The following is a 14,983-nucleotide window of genomic DNA, read 5'->3' as shown; positions in this document are numbered from 1 at the left end:
AAGATCTGAACAGACATTTCTTGAAAAAAGATATTCAAGTAGATAGTAAAATGTCTGGAAAGATGATAAACACCATTAGTCCTTATGGAAATGCAAATTAAAACAATGATGAGATACCACTTCACACTGAGTAAGATTACTATAATAGAAAAAAAAAAGCATATTATAACAAGTATTGGCAAAAATGTGGAGAATTTGGAACCCTTCTTATACCACTGGTGGGAATGCAAAACAGTGTAATCACTTTGGGAAACAGTCTGAAAGGACCTCAAAAAAGTAAAAACATGATCCAGCAATTCTATTCTTAGGTATATACCCAAGAGAAATAAAAACCTATGTTTACAAAAAAACTTGTACAAGAAAATTCATAGCCAAAAAGTAAAAACAATCCAAATGTCTAAAAACTGATGAACAGATAAACAAAATGTGGAAAATCTATGCAATGGAGTATTATTCAATCATCAAAGGAACAAAGTACTCATACAAGATACAATATGGATGAACCTTGAAAATATTATGTTAGATCACCCAGCCCTCTGTCTTGACTTTTATCTGGACACCCTCATAAGGTCCAGGCCCTCCTCCCCTAACTCCCCTTCCCAGACCAGGTCAGTTTCCTCAGGGCAGGAAATTTAGCCTTCCTTTTCTTCTCAGCGTTGCTGTGCTATTGAAACCCTATAGTTACAGTTCCCAGAGCTTTATAAGCTTTGCATGTATTCATAAGGACCTAAAGACAAATATTTATAATCTCTCAGTTATATAGTTTAAATAATCTAAAATTGAATCTGTAATACAATTTTAAATTGCATTCGTAATTTTAAATTGATAAATTTTAATGATCTTATTGCAAAACATGCCATTATAGTGCCAATTCCTTATTCGTATTACTTTAGACATTTTTATTGACATTTTAATTGATAGATTAATATGGAGTACAGGTTTATTCTCAGTGTTATTAACACTGACGTGAGGTCGGAAAGCTAAAGTGAAGACAATTTACAAGTGCCATCCCTGGGCTGCAGGCGTTCTCCAAGGCCTCGGAATGTGCGGTTCCTCAGGCAAGTGGAACAGCTCTCAGGCTGCTGGATGGAGCCCTGGCGACCACACCCCTGGAGTGCAGGACCTCACGCGGCGCTGGACAAATCAGCAGCATCTCCTCCCCCCTCGCCCCGCCCCTTTCCCCCTTAGCGTTTCTGCTTTGGTGGCGGCGGCCGCAGCTGTAAATCTTCGGCTCTGATCCAGGCCACAAATTCCAGGTTGGTGAGCAAACCCATTTTCTGGCCAGCCACCGCTGTCCCCACTAGTACCGAGAGTTTGACCGCGCTGCAGCTTGGTTCGGGGTTCGCGGGTAGAGGCAGAGTGAGGGAGACCTCTGCAGTTTTGAGTTGACTCAAGTTCAGGAAAGGAGCGCAGAAGAGGCACCTTTGGAGCCGGGAGTAGCCTGTGTAAAGATAGTGATCATGAAACCCTGATTCTGGAAGCTGAAGGATGTAGGGGAGGCAGCTCTGAAAGTTTTGTTAGGGAATGTCGGCAGACCCTGGACCGGCGTGGATCCAGAGGTCAGCAGCCCTTCCCCCCATCTCCAGTCTTTTTGCTCCAGGAAGCGAGCACCATTTATCCTGCTCCCCCCACCCCCACCCCCGCGACCTCTGGAGGCCCTGACTCCTCCCAGAGGTAGTTGGGAGACTAGCGTTCCGCCCTCAGTCGGACCTGCGGGGTATGTGCAAAGGCCGGGCTGCCGCGAGATCTCGCCCTGAATTTCCCCGTAGGTAGCAGGGCGGTGCGCGGTTGAGTTCAGGAAAAAAGAGCAAACGAGTTGCTCAGAATCTGTTTAAAACTCCTTGGTTTGCTCAGAGGAGCTTTGACCATCTGGAGCCAACGTGTGCCGGTTACCTGGAGATGTCTGCCATCTGTGGCTGGGTCACTTACTGTCACTTGAAGTGACAGGGCGGTAAGAGAAGTGGAGTCCCTTCCCTTTAGGAGCTCACGATGCAGATAATTTATTTCTTTTTCATCCTCACTGCGAATCGCTCAGCGAGACTAGGGACAACATTTAGTCAATCAATCAATGAAGACAGAAATACGTGGTTAGGAGCGTCGGTGCTGCGACCAGCATGCCTGGGTTCAAAATCTGCCTCTGACACGTAGACGCTGGCTGTGTGCCCCCAACCTGTTGTTTGAGCTCTTTGAGCTTCAGTTTCTTCCAACTATAAAAATGGACGGAGTAATATTTATTTTAAAGAGTCTTGGTGAGGATTAAGTGAGGCAGAGGTTTAAACAGAAGAGAGTGCCTGAAAAAAATCGTAAATATTCAAATTATTAAGTTATTATTATTGACAGACTCAACGCCTCCCGTTTAAAAGATGCAAAATCAAGTTTTTGAAAGAATAGGGAATAAAATATGTAAAAAACGCACTATGCTTAAGGAGAATATGACTACTTCTGACAAGTTAAAATACAGCAGAGTTTAAAAACTTAGGAATTACAAGTGTAATATCACAAATGCAGAAAGAAATGGTTAGAATTTTATTATCTAATCTAAAAAAAACCCACTCAGTTAATGGATTATCTAACACCCAGAAAGAAGAAAACCTGTGCAGGACAATATTTTAAGAATTTGCAAAGTTATTAAATCATTATAAGTTTTGAATATATGAGGTAGTGATTTTCTGAAGTTAAAAAATTGTAAACTATGTTCCAATTCAAATATTTATTAAGTGCTTCCTACAAAAGGGATGAAAAGTATTATTTCCTCAGTACAATCTCAACTCACTTATAATTGCAGTTGCCACCTGTTTAGATTTTCACTCTGCTTTCACTAGACCTCCCAGCTCCAGGGCAGTCCCGCCCATCTCATTTGTAACTTCTGAGCCCCCAGCCTGCAGCAGTGTTGTGTTCCCTACCCAGTTACTGACTTTTACTCTGAAAGCTGTTTTAATATTGAATTGTGAGCTTTCATTCTAATAGATATTTCAGATCTAAATATCAGTCCATTCTTTGGCTTTCCTCACCCACTTTTACCCCTTTCTGTTTTGCACCCTAAATTGCATTTACCTGGAAAGAAAACATGTATTTAAGGCAATGCTTCTGGGGCCTTAGGTTTTATTAAAGCACAGATACTGAATTGGTCTGAGAGACCTAGAGATTCTACATAAAGAGCTCCACTGGATGCCAGTGCAGCTAGTTAGTAGACCACATGACCTTTTTCTGATGTCTGCTTCTGCTTTCACTGGTCCCACCCGCTCCTGAATTTGTCCTCTTTCATTTGCTAATTTGATCTTCAGGGCTCTTCCCCTTAGGCTCTGGGATCTGCACTCCTCACACAGCCAGACTCATCTTTCTGTCCACCCACACTGCTCTGGAGACATGGCCTTAGAAGGGGATTCTGTTGGTTTTTTTTGTGTCCTCTGGGCTGCGCTGCACAACAGCCAGTGGTCAAGGGCCTGCTGGCATGTGGGTAGGGCTACTCAGACCCTTTCTAACTGAATGTTAGCTGACTCTGTTCCCCTCCTTCCTTTCCCCAGCCTTAACTTTATACACAAGTCGAGACATCAACTCACATAATCTTCTGTTCAAGAATCTCTCTCTGATTTGAGTATCTCAAATAGAACGTTAGATGGAAAAAAAATGTGGAAATGTAATAGGGCAACCTATATAATTTTAAATTTTCTATTGGCCTCATTAAAAAGTTAGAAGAAACAGGTGAAATTGACTTTAATATATTTAACTCCATGCTTCCAAAATATATTTAGAACATGTAATCAATATAAAAAAAATCTGTTAATGAAATATTTTAGATTATTTTTTCTTACCAAAACTTAAAACATCTCATTTCTGACTAGCCATATTTCAAGTGCTCCGTAGCCACATGTGGCTACCATATTTGACAACACATTTCTAATTTGTGCTTAGAAGATCACAAATTAGAAAATCAGAAAACCAAACCTGTTTTTCTCATTGCATTTCTTCTATTTTGTTTTTGTTAGCTCTAATGAGTTATCATTTACATTAGTTAGCAATTTTAAGTATACAGTTCCGTGAGTTTGACTTGTATGTAGTTGTCCACATAACACAATCATGATATATAAAAGGCATTTCCATCACTCCGCAATTTTTTGTGTATGTCCCTTTGCAATTTATTTCCTTCTCACAGCCCTTGGCCCTGGTATCTTCTAATCTTATCTCAAATAGAATTTTGTCTTTTTTAGAATATCATATAAATGCAATCGTACAGCCACTTATCCTTGCTATCTAGCTTCTTTCACTTTGCATAATGCCTTTGAGATTTATTTTGTTGTATGTATCAGTACGTCCATTTTATTGTTTGGAAATATGCACTGAGGTCATGTTTTAGCTCACTAGGTCCCCAGCAATGTCCTGTACTCACCCTGCTCAACTATGCTATATCTCATAGACTGTTTTCTTGGTCTGGGACACTTTCTCAGGCCCTTTCTCCTGTAAGGTTGTTACGGACAGGCAAATTGATATTTTTTATCCTACCATGCCCTCAGGAGGGGAAAATTGGTGCCAATTACAGGACCTGTAATTTTAAAAGCATTAAATGAAGCAAAAGATACTTTGCACTTTTAAGAGGAACACTCCTAAATGAAGGTGTAAGTCATACTGCCTGCAGGTATCCTTAGGACTCATTTAAAATAAATAATGTTTCTTAGCAACAATCTATTCATATACCCAACATTTTGCTTATTATTCTTTCACAGACTTTCTTATAATTCCCTTAATTCTTTGAAGACATGTGTCTAGCTATTATCTGCAACAAGTTTGACATCCTTGCCATTCACCTACCTAAAACTTTTCCCTCGAAGTAGCACAACATCATCCTGGATGGCTTTTTTTATTACTGATGGTCAACCCACACAATTGCAGAGCCATATTCTTTGAAGCACTGTAACCCAAAACTGACTAAATCACAAATCACTAAATCATAAATCACAAATTTATTTGTTTTATCTGCTCAGTTATGTGATTCAGTTACCAATCTGCTCCTCAACAACCTTGAGACCTCTAGGGCATTGACTTTTTCACTATTATTCATTCAGATTCCCAGTGGCTTTGCATCCCTCTTTATGTAGATTAACTTCTATGAGTTATCATTTCAATTACTTTCTTACAAATATTTTGCTTCCCTTGCTCCACTGACTTTCCATTATATATATATGGCAAAACTCAATTCCTAGATTAATAAACCTAGTGAGTACTCTAGGTCATGATGGAAAAACACTTCTTAGTTAAGCACATTTGTGTTCCCCAAATTTCATAATCACCAGCCTTAAATTTAATCCTCAACAGTGTCCAATGGTTGAACAACATGATCTTATTCAACTCAGTCTCCCTCTCTGACTTTTTTTTTTTTTTTGACCACACCAAGTGGCTTGCAGGACCTTAGTTCCCCAACTAGGGATCAAACCCGGGCCCTTGGCAGTGAAAGAGCAGAGTCCTAACCACTGGACCACCAGGGAATTCCCTGACTTTTTCCTACTCTCCTCTAAGCACGTTCACCATCCCCAATTCCCTCTTTCTCAACAGATAATCTTTTATTTTACTTCACAAAGAAATAGAAGCCATTAGATATGAAATCATGTAAGACAGTGATCACATCTACTATATATATTACCAATTTTCTACCCTTTTTCTATTGTTATAATTGGGAAAAAATGTCCCTTTCATATCTGGGGCCAAAACCAAACTCACACGCTCTATCTCAAGTCTTTCCTCCTTGTCAGGTATCACTCATTATCAACCAATTCTCTTTCTTGACTTTTTCTGCAACCCAGTACTTTAAAAATTCTGTTCCTTCAGCATTTAAACAATTAAAATGTGCTCAAACATCTTCCAAGCTAAATTATGAAGAAATAATTATATTCTCTCATTCATAGCTAAATATGTAGTTGTCTACACTACTCATCTTCATTCTCATCTCCCACTTACACTTTAACCCATGTTATCTCATTTCTGTCCTCACCTTCCCACTGAAGCAACTTTCACTAAGGTCACCAGTGATGTCCACATCCTGTCCTTCAATCCTTGATGGCCTTCTCAGGAGCATTTGACACTATTGATCATCACCTCAATCTTTGAAGTATTTTCTTAATGTTCTACCATAATACTATGAGTTTTTCTTCAACCTTGTTGACATCTTAGCTCATACTTTGACCATTTCTCTATTCTATGTCTCAAATCCTGATATTCCTTAAGGATCTGTCTGAAGCCCTCTCTCCTTCTGTCCATGCTTTTCCTGATCTTTATTATCAACTCTTATGACCCCAATTAATAGGTATACATTGTCACCTCCTAATTCTTTAGCTCTCATTCAGATTTTTCAAGGCACACATCTCCAACTGCACCCTTGATATCCTTTTTTGGGATATCTCATGGGCACCTCAAATTTAACTTTTCAAATATTAAAATGAAAATTCATATTCTTCACAGACTTAATACCCTGTACTATGTCTAGTATTTCATAGAATTTTAATATCATCCACTAAACAACCCAACGCAGAAACTTGAAATTCATCATTTATACCTTCATCTCTTTAAACCCCACACATCCAATGAATTACGTTGATCTAATTCTGTTTTGAATCTAAATCAAAAATTCTTAACATAATGAACAAGGTCTCCACAATCTGGTCTTACTGCCTCCTCAGTCTTCTTGTTTCACTCCAGGAATGCTTGCCAGAAAAAAATCCTGCATTTTCTAAAAACGTTATATGTTAAAAGTAATTTCCATATAAAAGATTATGGTAAACTCATCTGCTACTTCATTTCCAGGGTTCCAGTGACAGTATTTAATAATTTTCTCATAAATTTTGACTTATGTATGCACTGAGACTCCTATTTTTTCTCAGAAGATGAACAGAAATGAAGCCAGAGATAGTGGAAACCCATGTTGTGAAGAAGATGAGACCATTGCCCCTCACTAAGTTTGGGCTGCAAGGTGTTCAAACCCTTGCCCATGCATTGAGTTGTCATACGTTGATACTGCACTTCTTTAAAAAGTCTAAACATAAAAGTCTACACATATAATAATAAAAGTAACAGGACACGTGTTTCTTCAGTGTCAACGTCTCCTGACTATGAGATCATGCACATACCCCTTGACTGAGGGCAAGTATTCTCATCCCTATTTTTGCCTCCAAACAAGGCAAAGTTCTATTTATCATTCAAGTCTTAACTAAGCCCCCTTTCATTCAGACTAAATATCACTTCCTTGGGAACAGTATTCCTGATCTTTCTATATTAGAAAATTCTATTTTCTAAATGTGTTTCCCCTTTTCTGAAATTCATCATACTCACAACTAGTTGTCTATTATTTTCTCTTATAGATTGAAATTTCTGCGAAGGCAAAGATCATGTCAATTTTTTTTTCTTTGTTTCAATAATATCTTCAATGCCTGCACAATGGCAGCACTTAAAAGTACCCAGTAAATATTTCTGGAATTGAATGTCACTAATGAGTCAAGACAAAAATAATATTGTCTCTAAAAATACATTTGAAATCATTAAATATCTTTTACTGCATAAGTAAAGGAAAATTAACCTATATAAACTAGGAAACCCGGAAAATACTAATGGAATTTCCATTAAAGAAAAAAAAAAAGATCATCACTATCCTTTTTATTAACATTTCTCAAGCATTCTATTCAGAGAAATGACATTTTTAGGACTTCTTACTTTTGTCCACCTGTTTTACCTCAGCTTGGGTGAAAATTCTTCCAGGAAGCTTTTTCTTAACCCTTAAAACTGAATACTCTTATTCATACCCCCAGAACCATGTACTTAAGCCTTATGGAAGCACTTATCACAATTTATTGCATCCATTTGCCTATCACCTATTTTTCTTGAGTGTAAAGACATTTACATATTCATAGTTTTATCTCCTTACTCTAATTTCTATAAAACACTTGTTTTACTGAATAAACAAATAATGTTTAAATCATTGCTCACATACTCTAATCATTGCACACTATCTAAAATGCCTATTTCCTCATAGAATTTTTGTGAGGAGTAACTCTGTAAGGAGATTTTCTACGGAAGGAAAGTCCTCATCTCAATGACTGGAAAATGTTAAGCTCTCAATAGCGACTAGTATGTAATACCATTATGATGGCAAACACAGGCAAATACACACGGATGACAGGAAGTGTCAAATCACACAAAAACCACAGTGCAAGTCCACTCTTCTGGGTCCAAGCTCTCAGACCATTTGGTTTTGGCTGGTGAATTATGTGTTCATGACAGCCCCAATCCTACTTGTTTTGTTTGTTTTATTTATCCATCCTAATTCCAACCCCTAAGACTTTAAAATTGGGCTTCCAGGTTTGTAGAATACCTCATGGAGAAAGCTGGACTGAGCTCACCTTGTCTTTTCTTAGCCTCTGCTTGCTCCGCCTGAGATCTTCTGTGTGTCCTTCAGTCAGCCTGCCCCAGGATCTGAGACTGAGCCGTGCCCTTGGCTTTCCAATCATACCTTCCCTGCCCCCAAACCAATAGTCACCAATCCCCATGTCCTTCATGAGGATGGACAGTAACAGCACCCTCAAGGGGCCAGTCTTCTTCTTTCTCTTTCTGGGCCTTCAGAGAGGGCACTCGGGCTGGTAGGTCCCTAAGAGACAGCAGACACAAATCTAATCAGTGAGTTGTGGGATGCACAGTGAGGCTCTTTTGGGGAATAAGGACTAGCTCATGAAGTTCTGAGGTCCCAAAGGCTGGGGTGGACTGAGTCCCTGCAGGCTCAGGTCTTCCAGGACAGGCAGTATCTGAGTGGGTAGAATCTCCTGGGGCTTTCAAAGTGGCTGCCAAAGCCATCTACAGTGATAGTCTCTGTATTTCTTGCGTGCATGTGTGTTGTGTGTTTGAGATGATTTGCATGTCTTTGAGCGCTATTTTGTTTATGTTATAAATTTTCAATGGTTATTTTCATAAAATGCAAATAGATTTATAGGAAAGATACAGGTTCTTCTTTCCCCTATGATTTTCTTTATACAGCTTTACTGGAGTATAATTGCTTTACAATGTTGTGTGAGGGTTCTTCTTTCTGATTCAAGCCTAGAAAGGGAATGCCTGAGTTATTACAAATCATTCATCTTGACCAAACTCTTGAACTTTCATATAAAACTCCTTACACATATACTTGCCAGACCTGATGATTTTGAAGTCTACTTCACAATATCTTTAGAATTACTTTTCTCCTTCAATAACCACTCTTTAGTTTCTTGTTGCTACTGTTATTGGGCTCTTATTGATCTAAAGACTCAATTCCACCCCACCAATCCATCCTTTCCGAGGCTGTACTAATCTTTCTAAAATAGAAATGTGATTGTAATTTCCTCAGAGAGTTTTCAGGATAAAATAAATAATATAGAAGATCTAGCAATTTCAGGCCCTTAACTTCCTCTTTGGTCCCATCTCCTGCCACTCATATCCAAAACCCCCTAAATTCCAATTCATTTCTTTGGATTTTCACATATACATAATTTTGCAAGCATCTTGCTTTTGCATGTGTTGTTTCTTCTTTTTCGAATATCCTTCCTATTCATTTCTATCTGACTCAGCTTCAACCTAGAATCACTTCATTTGGAAAGTCATCCCTCACTGACCCCTGTGTTTACTCCTGCCTTAGCACTAATCACACCATATTGCAATTATCTGTGTTGCTCTCTGTTTCTACTTCCAGAATGCAAATTCCTTGATGACTGAGGACTTCACTCTTCATGCTCACCATTCCATTGTTGTTCACAAAATATGCATTCAATTTGTACTCTCAATTATTACTACTAGTAGAAATAGCATCACCTATTTGCATCAGTTGCTCATGTAACACTTTTATATGTTGAAGTTACTAAAAAATGCCAATTAGAAAATAATTTTATAATACTTGATGCCTCTAAAAAAGGCCTAAAACTCCCTGAACTTAGAGCATAATACAGAGAAGAGGTAATACCAAATCCTGAATCTTAAGAAACGCTGTTAGCTTATGATGATATCAAAAACTCAGATCAAACTAGAATAATCTGACAACAGTGTATCTTACATTAAAACCTCATTTTTACTGTAACATTTTTGTAGTCTTCTCTCAGTTCAAACTTTTACCTCTACCTTAATTTCCAGAAAAAAAATTCAAGCATGATTAGTAGAGAAGAAAATAAAGAATTGGGGACCCTAACAGCTGTCCTCAATTTACTTTTGTCTTTGGGAAGGGATTTATCCATGTTTTCTGTAAATTCTTTATTTATTTGGTTAGAATGTTTGGGGAAACAATTGTTACTCTAATTAGAATCAATGGTGACAAATATAGTAGGAGTCCTGTGGTTCATACGCAGACCCCAGGGCATTTTAATGCTGATAGCCTGATATATGTATATAGGTAAAGTCAGATGACAAAACATCAGAAAGATAAAGAATTCAGGTAATTATACTGTAAATATAAACAACTAGGTATCGTGGTTTTTAAAAGTGTTCACACATTTTGTGACTCCAATCTTAAGAGGTGGAGTTTAATTCCCCTCCCTTGAGTATGGTCTAGACTTAGTGATTCACCTCTAACAAATAGCATATGGTGCATGCAAGCAGTGTGTGCCTTCTAAGACTAGGCCACAAAAGGCACTGAAGCTTCCTTCTTGCTGTCACTCTTGAAATGTCCCATCTGGGAGGAGCCAGCCTCCATCACATGAGGACCAGCATCCTGTGTGGGGAGGAACTGAAGCTTAGTAACAGCACTAAAATAGTGACCCCCCTTGAAAGTAGATACTCCAGCTCCAGCCAACCCTTCTGGTACTTGCAACCCCAGTAACATCTTGACTGCAACCTAATAAGAGACCCAAGACAGAACTGCCTAGGTAGACCACTCCTGAATTATTATCAGGCAGAAACTATAATAAATGGTGTTTGTTTGAAATTGCTAAATTTTGAGGTAATTTGTTACACAGCATAGATGACTAACATGAAAAGGAATGCAGATTATCATTATACAGTCCTACCTATGGATGAGGAAGTGAAGGTCAAGGCATAGTATATGGTTCTTGGTGGCTTAGGCTGCTTAAAATAATGCATTATAATTCTATTTGAATAACCCCCTTTGAAACTGACCTCAACAGAGGAGGTCACCTATCCTGTATGTGTGAAATACAGTAAACACCATGAATATCTGTAAAAAATTTCAAGATAACTTCTTTCCCACAGCAAACATTTGCTGAAACTAGGAATAATATATCAGACCCAGGAAACTAGACACTACACCAGACCCTGCACATTCAGAGATAAATATCAGTCTGTTTACTTGCAAACACAAACTACTAAGGTCAATATTGTAAAATAAAATTTCAATATATAGTGCATGTCATAGGAAATCCAAAGATGTCCATGGAAACTGAGTATAGGCGTCATACTGTTACTGAGTCCAAGCTCGCTCTGCTTGCTGCAAGACAGGCCAGTGAATCGAAGACGAGGTGTTGAAGCAAGGAATACGACTTTATTCGGAAAACCAACAAACCGTGAAGATGGCAGACTAGTGTCTTCGAAAAACCATCTTATTGGGGTCTGGATGCCAGTTTGTTTTATAGAATCAAAGAGGTAGAGGCCATGAGGAAGCAAAGTAAAAGGGCAGAACAGAGAGGGAGAGGTTGTGAGGAAGTAAAGTTAAAGGGCCATCAGTCTTACAAAAGATCTCTGGGAATGGCCAGCCACGGTGAGGGGATACGTTAATTTCAGCCAGTCACACAGGTGGGCAGGGCAGATTGGCTGCCTATGAGCTGAACAGAGGCACTGTAGTTCAACATTCAGGCAGAGGGGCAGTGTTCCCTGAGGCAGGCCATCATGTATTATTATAATAACAAAAGCAACAAAAAGCAAAGGCCAAAGTCAAAGAAAGAGATCCAACATGGAGTCCAATTTAGCACTATGTGGTTACAGTACCACAGCCTAGGGATCAGAGAAGATCTTGAGAAATAGGTTAACTTAACATGAGTCTTTAGGATAAATAGGATTAGCGGAAGACACAGAAAAGATATTTGGGGCCAAGAGACCAGCATGTGTAAAGGCTTGGCAGTGTCAGAGGATATGATGTGTTCTGAGAAATGTGTGTCATTTAGGAGACCCAGGTATAGGGATTTGGTTCAAGATGGAGGAGAAGGACATGCACTCACTCCCTCTTCCAAGAGCACCGGCATCACAACTAACTGCTGAATAATCATCGACAGAAAGACCTGGAACTCACCAAAAAGACACCCCACATCCAGAGACAAAGGAGAAGCTGCAATGAGACGGTAAGAGGGGCGCAATGGGTAGGAGGGGCGAAATCGCATTAAAATCACATCCCATAACCGCTGGGTGGGTGACTTACAAACTGGAGAACAGTTATACCACAGAAGTCCACCCACTGGAGTGAGGGTTCTGAGCCCCATGTCAGGCTTCCCAACCCGGGGGTCCAGCAATGGGAGGAGGAATCCCCAGAGAATCAGACTTTGAAGACCAGTGGGATTTGATTGCAGGACTTCCACAGGACTGGGGGAAACAGAGACTCCACTCTTGAAGGGCACACACAAAGTAGTGTGAGCACGAGGACCCAGGGGGAAGGAGTAGTGACCCCATAGGGGACTGAACCAACCTACCTGGTGGTGTTGGAGGGTCACTTGCCGAGGCACGGCTGTGGCTCACCATGGGGATGGGGAGGCTGGCAGCGGGGTTTCTGTGAAGTGCTTATTGGAGTGAGCCCTCCCTGAGTCCGTCATCAGCTCCCGCCAAAGAGCCTGTAAGCTCCAGTGCTGCGTTGCAAGCCAAAAGACCAACAGGGTGGGAACACAGCCTCACCCATCTGCAGACCAGTGGATTAAAGTTTTACTGAGCTCTGCCCACCAGAGCAAAACCCAAACCTACCCACCACCAGTTCCTCCTATCAGGAAGCGTGCACAAGCCTCTTAGATAGCTTCATCCACTAGAGGGCAGACAGCAGCATTAAGAGGAAACCCAGGTACATTTCGTGAAGTGCTGAGAAATGAAACTGCTGTGATAGGCAGGCAACCATTCATTCATTCACACATGCAGGTCCTCAGTCATTCCCTGCAGATACATTGAACACCGAGTAGGAGCAAGGCACCGAGCTATACACCAGGAACATAGTGAAAAGTGAAACAGACCTAATGCCTGTCATGAAGTATTCATTCCAATGAAGAAGGCATACATTATTCAAATAATCAACAGATATATGTGTAAAAATAATTGCTACCTTTGATAATTGTTATGAAGATCTGTAGAGTGTTACAAGAGTAAATAGCAAAGATCTCTGATCAGGCCTGGGGGAGATAGGAAAAGTTTCTTTGAGGAAGATAGTTGAAAGATGAGGTGAGTTCTAACAAAAAGCTAATAAAATAGATAGTGTTTATGGGGCTCTTGCAATGTGTCAGTTACAGAGCCAAACCTTTAAGAACCTTTAGACCTTACTCCCTTCCAATGAGGTAGATATCCTTGTTTCCATATCACAGGTAAGACAAATGAAACATAGAAAGTCAATCCAAATTGTTCAGCTATTAAATGGAGAATTTTCTAACTTAGGTATTCTGACTCCTGAATCCTACTTCTACTTCACATTATACTATGTTCTCTCTAGCAGACTAAAGGAAAGAAAAAGGCAGAAAAAAGTATCTGCAAAGGCCTTTAAGCAAGAAGGAGGAAGATATTAATATAAGCTCCTTAGAAGCGGGTAATTTTCTTTTTTATTTTCTTTTTTTTTTCATTTGTAGTTCATATACTTTAAAAAGTTATGAGCCACAGAAGTCTTTTCCAGTAAGGAAATAACCTTTCCAAGGAACTATCTTGAAAGATGACATTCAGCTTAACAGCATGTTCCCTGCCTCATTTTATGGTTCATTCATTTATGCATTCATCCAACCACCATTTGTTGAGGCATCTACAGGAGGATGTAGAAGAGGGATTAAGGGGGAAAGTCTTGATGGCAAACACTGACTGCTGACTGCAATTTACCAGCTCCACGAGTTTCCTTTGGATGAAATTGGGAAATTTATTTAACTATTTGTTTAACTAACTAACTGGAAAGCTGCAGTTTCCTTGTGTGTGCGTGGAGTTCTTATCTATCTCCTAAGATTTGAGGATTGATTGTGAGGTTGTTTCAAAGGCTCTTTGCACATTGTTTGGGACATTACATGACAATTATTTTTAAATTTGATTTTACTTTACTGTGTAATGGGTACTGGGGATAAAGATATGGCTAAAACAAGCTTTACTGTCCTCGAGGATGTCACAGATTAGTGGGGGAAACACACATGGAAGTGGGCAATTCTAGTACAGAGTGACAAGAGATATGACCTTAAAAAACATAGAGAGCTGTGAGAACACAGAGTAGGGCACTGATACAATTTGGGGAGAGGGCAGATTAGTGAAGAATTTTATATCAACTGTGTTTTGAAGGAAAAATAGGAGTTTTCAAGGAAAATCAAGAGAACAGAAACATGCTAGGCGGAGAGAACATTATTTCAAATACAAAGAAGCAAATGAGAACACAATGAGAGCTGGGGAACTCTCTGCACATGGATATGAAAACACCCTGAATGTGGCTGAGGCTGAGAAGCAGGAATGGGGAGGCCAGAATATGAGTTTGGGAAGGGGAGCAAGAACCTGTTCCTTGTGCTTTGGAACATGCATCTTATTATAAATGCTAAGGGATGAAAAGGCTGATGGAAGGTTTTACTTGGGAGTATGAAAAAACGAAATTGACATATTGGAAAGTTTGTTCTGACTGTTGTGTGGACTTGCTAGTGGAATGAAGTATGATACACTCTGATTGAAGCTATAGAGGCAGCAAAATTAACTTTAAGAATTTTCACTGCAATCTAGGCAGAGATTATGAGGAGTTATGCATGCTGAGAGGGTGCAGGAATGAATTAAATAATGTTTCCTCCAGGGCTGGGAGGCTTTTAGAATGCAAAGTTTAAGGAGGCAATCACCCTCA

This window comes from Hippopotamus amphibius, chromosome 9 (genome assembly GCF_030028045.1).
Source record: "Hippopotamus amphibius kiboko isolate mHipAmp2 chromosome 9, mHipAmp2.hap2, whole genome shotgun sequence".
Taxonomy (NCBI): domain Eukaryota; kingdom Metazoa; phylum Chordata; class Mammalia; order Artiodactyla; family Hippopotamidae; genus Hippopotamus; species Hippopotamus amphibius.
This window is presented reverse-complemented; position numbering follows the sequence as displayed.